Below are 9,269 nucleotides of genomic sequence, written 5' to 3'. Positions count from 1 at the left end.
TTCTTTTCTAGCAACTTGTCATGACTGGCATGTCTAAATTGCATGTAAGATACTGTGGGGTGTGGCTTACTAGTGACAGAGTTCTCTCTTTTTTTAAAAAAAAATTTTTTTTAACACTGAATGCATGCAAGGTCTGAGACTTCCAAACTTCACATCTATTCCCTCACTGATAGTATCCAGACTTCAACAAATCATATATGCCTTAAGATCTAGTTAATTTATTTCCTGACATTTTTTAATTGGGATTGTTTCTTAGAAACTTTTTAGGAAACACACACACACACAAAGTGCAATGATTAGCATTCTCCACTATTCAAAAGAGACTGCTCTAGGTTCTTAGCACTCGCCCCAAGCTCTTATGCCTCTTAAATAAACCTTGTTTTCAATCCCGTTAGAGATATGTCTTCCCTCAGATTTCCTAGTTGATGTCTTCCACTTCTCAAATAGCTTTTTCATGTTAATAAGCGGATGCAGAGAATGTTCTCACATTTCTCAACACATTTTCTTTAGCAGGGCTCTTATTTGGTGAACGGCAGCTGCTATACTCTTCTTTGGTTCAGAACGCTCATTTCATGGAGTCCATCAGCCCCGAGATCCTCCCTTTACTGATCCTGCACTATTCTCTCAGCAAAGCAGGCTTCAGTAATTACAGAACTGGATATTTTTTTTTCAAATGTTGTTGATAATGCTACTGTCCATTTGTTTAGGCATAGGCTAAAATCGGTTAATTGATCTGAGCAGGATGCAAAAGCTCCACTGTTTATTTTAATTTGAAATTCATTTGGCTTTCCAGTTAATGAGTAAGATAATCAGTGTCTATATTGTCATCTGACCTGGGCTACTTCAGCTCTCCTTAGGCAGCCTGGTGTTTCTCCAAGAAGTCACTACATAAACAAAGATGTTAAATGTAGAGCAGACACACAAGTGGGCATGGCACAGGACAGTCCAGAACTCCTGGGCTCAAGTTATCTCCCTGCCTAAGCCTCCAGGGTGCCTGGGGCCACAGGCATACATAAGTTACAAATCCAGTTAAGAGTGCTGCTTTATTCCTTAATTGTATTAAATCCACTTTAAATTTATAAGAACATATGATTCTATTTAAAATGACAAAGAAAAGTCCACTAATAACAACAATTAAACTTTATGTGTGAACTCTTGGTCCACTGTAGTTCATAGACAAAGGAGTAGATTTAAGACCAGGGAAAAAGTGAAGCCAAAATTTATCCTAAAAATACCATAAAGCTCTACTAAGTAGACATTCTGAAGATTAAATAAAGTTGTTCTTAACCCAAATGAAGGCTGTCTTCCCTTAACAATACACACATGCAATGCCAAATACTGCAGGACTTTGCCATCTTTCCCTCTTTCTCAGTACTTCATTTTTAGTGCAAAATATTCTCTGAGACATAACAAGATTTTATTTGCCAGAAGTGATCTATAAAGTAAGCAAATGCTAATGAAAGGATATAATTTTAAGACTATGTTGTTAATGTTTCCCAGTTTCATAAAGCGTTTTTCAATCAGGATCCAAGTTACCAAAGAGCTAGGAGCTATGGTAAATAAGTGTCACTGGAAAGGATAGGATAATAGTAAATTTAGTTCCTTTCCTAATAATTCATAAAATCAGCCTCACCATTCTGTCAAGTACTGCACTACAGGGTTGCTCCATTCTTGTCATGTGAACAGTAAGGCTCAAAGCTACTTTGACCACACCATTAGCAAGAGCAAGAATCTATTATGAAACAGTAAGAGAAAAAATTATCTTCTAATTTTCTGCATTATCTTTTAAGAGGTTTCGACTCTCATGGATGCTTTTGCTTTCATCAGGTTCTGTCTAGATTTCCACCCATTGTGATAGAGATTAAATTCCCTCAACATTTTTTCATCAGATAACAATAATAAAGATCTTTATCTAACATGGCATAAAGGTGTTCTTCTAAAATAGCAAAAAATTAAAATCAATTTAAATAGAATGAAGGAAAATTATAATTATAATAATTATAGGGCCAGAAATTATCTCAGCAGGTAATGGTATTTGGATCCAAGCTTAATAATTCAGGTTACATTTCTAGGCCACATATAATACAATGAGAAAATAAGCTTAGATCCTGTCTTCTGCCCTCAACACATTGGATGTGGCATACATGCAAAGGCACTCATGCAAAGACATGTAAATAAATAAATGTAATAAAAAATAGCAAGTATTGCAGACATAGGTAATCCAAATGACATATTTAGAGCAGAAAGTGTTCCTAGTTATAACTTTCCACTTTTCCTGCACTGCTTACATTTTGTATATATATTTTACGCATGGGTATAACTTAGAATTAAGCCCTTCCTTGAAGTGAGAGTTCTACTAAAATAAGCTCCTCTCATAGCACAAAATCTTAATATGGTTTATTCATTTTGAATCCAGCAAATATTTATTTTGTTTGCCTTCATATTGATCTGGTACTATGTGTTGTAAAAATACTGTAAATTTCCTCAACAAGAGTTGAAAAGAATGGGGTTGTGTTTCTTTTACTTTTTAAAAATTACATATACAATTTATGTTATTTTACTGAACATGACATGTGAGACCAAGAATCTGTGAAATGTGATCTTCACTTCATAGAAGAGGTACAGAAATTGTGAGTGCATAAGGTGCTATTTTCATCAGTGTCAAATTAAAAGGAGACACAGTTCTTATAAAGTTAAGGAACAAGTGGTATTGAATCATAAAACTTTGTATGTTCATTCATAGTAATTGAAATAAAAGAGTCCTGGAGAGTGAATTTATAGCTGGGGAATGATGTTCAGAAAAGAAAAGGGAAGCTCATAGGATCTGTCACTTTTCCCATGTTCTGACCCCAGGCTCCTCTCAGAACAACTGCTGCTTTTAAGGCACAGATATCAAAGCTTTGCCTGCAACTGAAAACCTGCTGTTTTTTTGTTCCTTACTTGGATATCCCTATTTGAAACAGGAATGGAAATTAACACAAAAATCAATTTAATGGGATGATTTTCTGAACCATACATTACATATTCTATAAATACATGTGCAATAGATGGTAGATAAAGAGACAGATATATGAATGTACATGTATATGCTGCAATCCAGATGTTATTTTTATTTATAAGTTTATCTTGGTAAACTAGTGTAGAAAAGACCTAATCTTGAGGTTGACAGGAGTATTTCCCCAAGGATCATTCAAGTGATTCTCAATACTTAGAAATACTCATTTCATTAAAAAAATCATTATACAAACTATATTTATTTATCAATATATTTATTAACTGACTTTTAATTATTTTGCTCTTCACAGAATCTCAAGTATAAGTTTCCCACCAACTTCTTGTATAGCTAACACAGATCATTAACTCCTGACTTTTGTGATTTCATTTTTCAATTGCTGGGAATATGGTTTGTGCCTCCACAGATAGAAAAATAGTCAAAATTTTCTATTCTTAGCTAAATACAGAAATTTCACAAGGATATGAAACTCAAGTAATAATCCAGCTTATGGAGAGTTAACTCAGTGGCTAAGAGTACTGACTGCTTGTCTAGAAGACCTAGTTTTGAGTCTTAAAACCTACGGGTTGGTTCAAAGCTGTCTGTACATTTAATTTTGGGAAATCTGATGTCATTACTGTCCTCTATGCATATTGCACACATGTGGTATACAAACATAAATATGGGGATAAGACCCACATACATATAATGAAAATTTTATATATATATATATATATGTATATATATATATATACTTAAAATTATATTCTAACATGTTTTTATTTTTATTTTTGAAATGAAAGTATAATTATATAATCTTCTGTAGAAGAATTTTAATCCAGCATCATGGCTGCTCTGGCAAAGGATTACATCCAAGACCTTCTAGATCTATGTAATCCAGTTGGAATGCGGACACATCCTGGTTTATAGTATAATCTGACTAGAATACAGACACACCCTAGATATACACCTTTAATCCCAAACAATGTATGTAAAGTTAGTTGGTAGAAGGAAGTACCAATGTTTGAAAGTGATATCTAACAGAGGGACAAAGTGACAGACAAATCAAAGAAAGACTTGAGGAAATGAATCAGAGATAGGGCATGCCTAACTTTCAAGAGAACAGTATAAGAAGAGGTTACTTTAGAGCAGGACGGGGAGAGGTGTGAGTGCTGTGGCAGTTCTACCAGGAAGTTGTATAGATAGGTTGCAGAGACAACAAGACAGACTCAGGTGAAGACAGAATGAGGCAGAGCATGAAAAGCAACCACATATGAGCTTAGAAAACATAACATACCGCACTACCTTTGTTTTCCATGATAATAAGATGGCAGATTGTAGAAGGCAGAAAAGAAAGAACAGTCTTTATTACCGCCCCCCCCCCCCCCCCATGCAGCAGAAATGGAGAAATGTGCTTCCTGCTAGGGGGAATGGAGAAGAGTAAAAAATCTAGACCTTAGAGACTCTGAACCAGGTCAGTTAAGGTTGAACCTACATGCTCTTGTGGGAGAGCTGTGTGAAAATTGAGCCACCATTAGCTTGTATACCAAAACTTGTATCACATTATTTCACCAACTCTATAATAATGAGCAATATGACTCCATTCACTAAATTATAAAGTTCAAAGGCAAAGCAAGATTCAGACTTCACCTTGGAACCTAGGATCTGGCTTGTTGTGATGAAGATCAGTGTCAGGAATAACAAACAACCTGTAAGCAAGGTTATGTAGAGTTCCTTCAAATCTACTCAAAAGCTAAGTAAAGTCCTGTATGTTGGGGCAAGCTGTGTAAATTTGAATCTCTTTCCTTTCTCAACTTCCTAAGGAATTCTCTGATTGGCTTTAGTAAAATTCTGATGCCCAATTAGCTAGACAGGACATGGAAAGAAGAACTTCCTCTTGGGGAGAAAAAAAACTCTGTGAAGAAGAAAGGGGATGGAACAATTTCCAGAAGGTATCAGGGGAGACAGATATAACTACTGGCCTGGAAGATAGAAAGCTGTGTGGCTAGATGGGGCTAGGTGGTTGGGTTAACTTAGAGTCTGCCCAACTAATTCCTAAGCTTTGAAATATTAAAATTTCTCTCTGTGGTTGTGTGGGGAACTAGCTGGTTAAGGAATAACTGCTGCTCTAGTAATTTCCAGAAGTAATTAACATATTCAGAATATGTGTTTCTTTTATTCTACATCTTTATGTCAGGGAGTCAAGACATTGTTTTTATCTTTATCAGGCATAGTTTAGCACAAAGGACAATGTTCTAAATCTATATACTGGTCTTCTTCCAAGGGAGTCTGGCTTCTCCTGAGTTATTAAATGAGAATAAAAGAAAATCAAACTAGAGAATAATAACATTATTCTCATCATCATATATACAACCTTGAATGGAGAATTACAATACTAGCATGACCTGAGATATCTATCTATCTATATATATATATACCACAAAGACCTCATATGCACATTAAGCTCTAGTCCAGTGATTCTAAACCTTCCTAATGCCATGAAACTTTAATACATATCCTCATGTTGTTGTGACTCTCAACCATACATTTATTTTATTCCTACTTTATATTTGTAACTTTGCTAGTCTTATGAATTATAATGTACTATCTGATATGCAGGATATATGATATGTGACACCCATGAGGATTACGACCCACAGGTTGACAAACAGTGCTCTAGTCTATGATCTGTGCGGGAGAACAGAAGATAAAAAAGATCTGAAAGTGAAGAAACTCTAAGCAGTGTAATCTCAGAACAATTCTGCCTTTGAGGTATCCATCTACATTTCCTTCTGGTCATTGAAACAGGGCTGATTTCTGTGGAATAGCTAGATGGTTTGAATATTTGTTAAAAAGCTTTCATTATCTTATTACTTCAGAACTAGCTTACATCTGATTTCCATCTTGCATAGGATAAAAACTTGTTTGTCCATTGACATTGTACAGCTAACTCTCTTCAACCAAGATGATAAGAATTTAAATTGGAGAAAGGATAGTTTTCAATAAACAGTGCAGAGAAAATTGAGTATACACATGTAAATAAAAATTTGATCATAATATCAAGTCATATTATATAAAGTCAATTTGAAATAGATTAAAAACTTTAAGCTCGTCCCAGTAACTAAGTCATGTAGACTTAAAACTAACTTAGGGTAACTCATATCTGTTCACATTGTATAAATTTTATCTCTTTTACTAAAACACTGGAATAAATTATTTAGAATATTTGTATCACATATAAATGAGTGCTTAGGGGTTATATATGTTTAACTTTGAACATTGTACAATGAAAAGATGTAATTACCTAAAGTTTTATTTTATGTACTCCTTAAAGTAAAAGTTTGATTAAGTAGATTTCCATTATTTTTAGTCTCCATACACTGCTAATAAATAGTTTGCTGCAGTTCAGTATGTATTTAAACAATTCTAAATGACATATTTTTATTAATTTTACTCATGTCATACCTTGAGCTCAGTGCGCTGTACTAAGGTCCAATAAACACTTGACACTCGTATCCCTCTGGATATTACTATGTGTTAAAATTGCCTTGGTAAATGAAAGTAAATCCAAATGAAAATCTATTGTGGCTTTAAAATACTTTAGTGTCAAATTTTCAGATTCAATGTATAACTTCATCACCCATTCCTTTGAGGATTAGTCTAAATATATACGTATTTTTTTTGAATTGTCCTTGCATACATGTTAACTACTTATTTTACTGACTGAAAGCATATTTCCGATAAGAAATGTAAGAGCAGTTCCACCTCTTCCCTACCTAAAACTGTTTGCCTCTTCTTTTTTATTTTGTTTTGTTTTGTTTTGTTTTGTTTTTTTCTTCAAATACTCTAGCCATCTTATTTCAATTAGGGACTATCAAGGCTTTGTGAAATCTTCTGGAGACATTGCCAGTACCTTCTTAAATTCTCACCTTCTAGCCACTAATTTCCCACCAAAGACAACTTTGGCACTTCATCCACAGTGGCTTCTAAAGTCACTGCTTCAGGATCTCTTTAGGATTGCCCTTACTTATAAAAAATTCATGGCATCAAATCTTCTATAGTCTCTATATCAGACACAAAGATGAAGCTTTTAAACACTCATCCTGACTTTTCCAGAGTGTCTTGCAAATCACCTGACTATTTAACTTTTGAGAATAAACTATGGTTTTTAAATATCAAGCTTCGTCTTATACCACACTAACTCACTCAAGGCTTTTCTACTCATAGTGAACACTAATTGTGGTGAACATTAATCAAGGTTTTCTAAACCACCTTTAATCATTTAGTTCCTGAATAAAAGAAACAAAATCTTTACATTTATAATAAGCCTTAAAAGTATTAGAGCTGGGCTGATATCTATCCTCTGTGCTAGTTTCTCTAGATCCCTGTTAATACCCCTGAGATATAACTTGTCATCTTCTACCTGCACTGCTACTATTCAAACAGGCTGACCCTTATAGCCATGTTCTCACACCTACCCACATGGTGTCTTCCTCCTTCTTCTCCCCATCTCCTTCCATGGTCTCTGCCTCAAATCCAAGGGTCTGGAACCAAAACCCTGCCTACCTCTCTTCCACAGAGCTATATGCTGTAGACATCTTTATTCAACTAATAATTTTAAATTAAGGAGCAAATTTACATAGCAACACTTGGTGTATGTGAGACTCTCCTCATCCCTGAGGATCTCCTCGTCGGGGGCAAGCAGGGCTTGACAGCCAGGATAAGCGCTACAGTACATAGTACCAGACTAAACCTCAACAAACCTTAAGCACCACCTCAGCGTTGCTCACAGAATGGTGTTATGCATATTATGGCATTATTTTTTCCTGAGTTTTAGATGTATTTTGCTGTACATATACTTTACAAAATACCTTGAAAGAAATACCTTAATGATCTTCTTTTTTTTTTTTTTCCAAATTCTGACACTAAACAGTCAACCTCTCCTGTCAAACCTGATTCTTGAATCATCCAAAGGCAGTCCATTTTTTAAAGTGATGTTTTAAGAGAACCTTGGAATATTTATTTTCTGAGCCTTTGAATACTATTTTGATTAAATTTTAGACGAAGCATTTTTCTTCACATCCATTCTTCATTCATTTACTTCATTTTTAATTTTTTACAGTGTGACCAAGTAGTTGGAGAAATAATCTTGCATGTGCACATATGCACATGCACGCACACACACACACACACACACACACACACACATTCATAGGTTATGATCAGTTTTAAGTTGTTATAAGTATTATATAATTTTCCTACCCACCTAGTGATTAAACAAAGAGTTTCAGAACTTAAACGGCTGTATGTTTGTCGACTTTCCTGGAGAGCTGGAGATCCTCTCTCACATTGTGTTCATTTGTTTCCCTTTTATTTTATTTTATTTTATTTTATTTTATTTTATTTTATTTTATTTTATTTTTTGCCAAAAAAGTACTTTTGATTAGCATGTTCATCAAAATCATCCCTGTTTCTTCTTCCTGAATGCCTGTAATTCTGAGATCCACTCATCACATTCTCCTTACTCTTCAGATAATTCTCAATCATGTGCCAGCTTGCTCCCTTTAGACTACATTTGGGGAATGTTAGTAAATCTTTAATCCAGAGCAGCAATTCCAACATTATCACTGTTATTTTCCTTTCAACCTATCATGTGAATTTGGCTTCTAAATTTTTCATTGGAGAGTCTTTGCAATTCTTTGCTATTTTATTTGTTTTACTCCTTTAACAAAAAATATCTTAACTTCTTTTCTTACTATTGATTTTATTCCTTTGTACTATATAAACTTTCTTATATTTCGTTGTTATGCTAATTTTGTCAATATTGTTCTAGCCTCTGGCTAGGGTAGCAATATAATTTCTAATTGTCTCCTTTCATTTGCAAGTGTGTGCCTATTGGTGGATTCAATTTCATGGACATCCTAAGAATGGCTAACACATATTCTAAAATAACCTTCATATCATTTGACCAATCAGTGTCAACCTTCTGTTGTGTTTCTGAATACTAATCTGCCTGCACGTCCCCATGTCACTGTTTCTCTCCCTTGTTTTTTAGTATCTGAGAAATCAGGTAGCTTGTTTACTTATCCATGCCTAGCAAGAGATCTTTGTACATCTCTCTGATGACTCTTTCTTGCATATCTGTGTTTAACTTTATCCTCCCAATTCTTTCCTTTGTTCTTTTAATGGTGTCTGTACCTTTAGACTATCCTAAATTGTTGCAATGATTGTCTAAGGGCTTGAAAGTGCAAACACATTCTTTGATGTGTTTTGCCTA

Source organism: Mus caroli, unplaced genomic scaffold (assembly GCF_978045245.1).
Source record: "Mus caroli unplaced genomic scaffold, Mus_caroli_1 scaffold_1, whole genome shotgun sequence".
NCBI classification, from domain to species: Eukaryota; Metazoa; Chordata; class Mammalia; order Rodentia; family Muridae; genus Mus; species Mus caroli.
Note: the sequence above shows the minus strand (reverse complement) of the source record.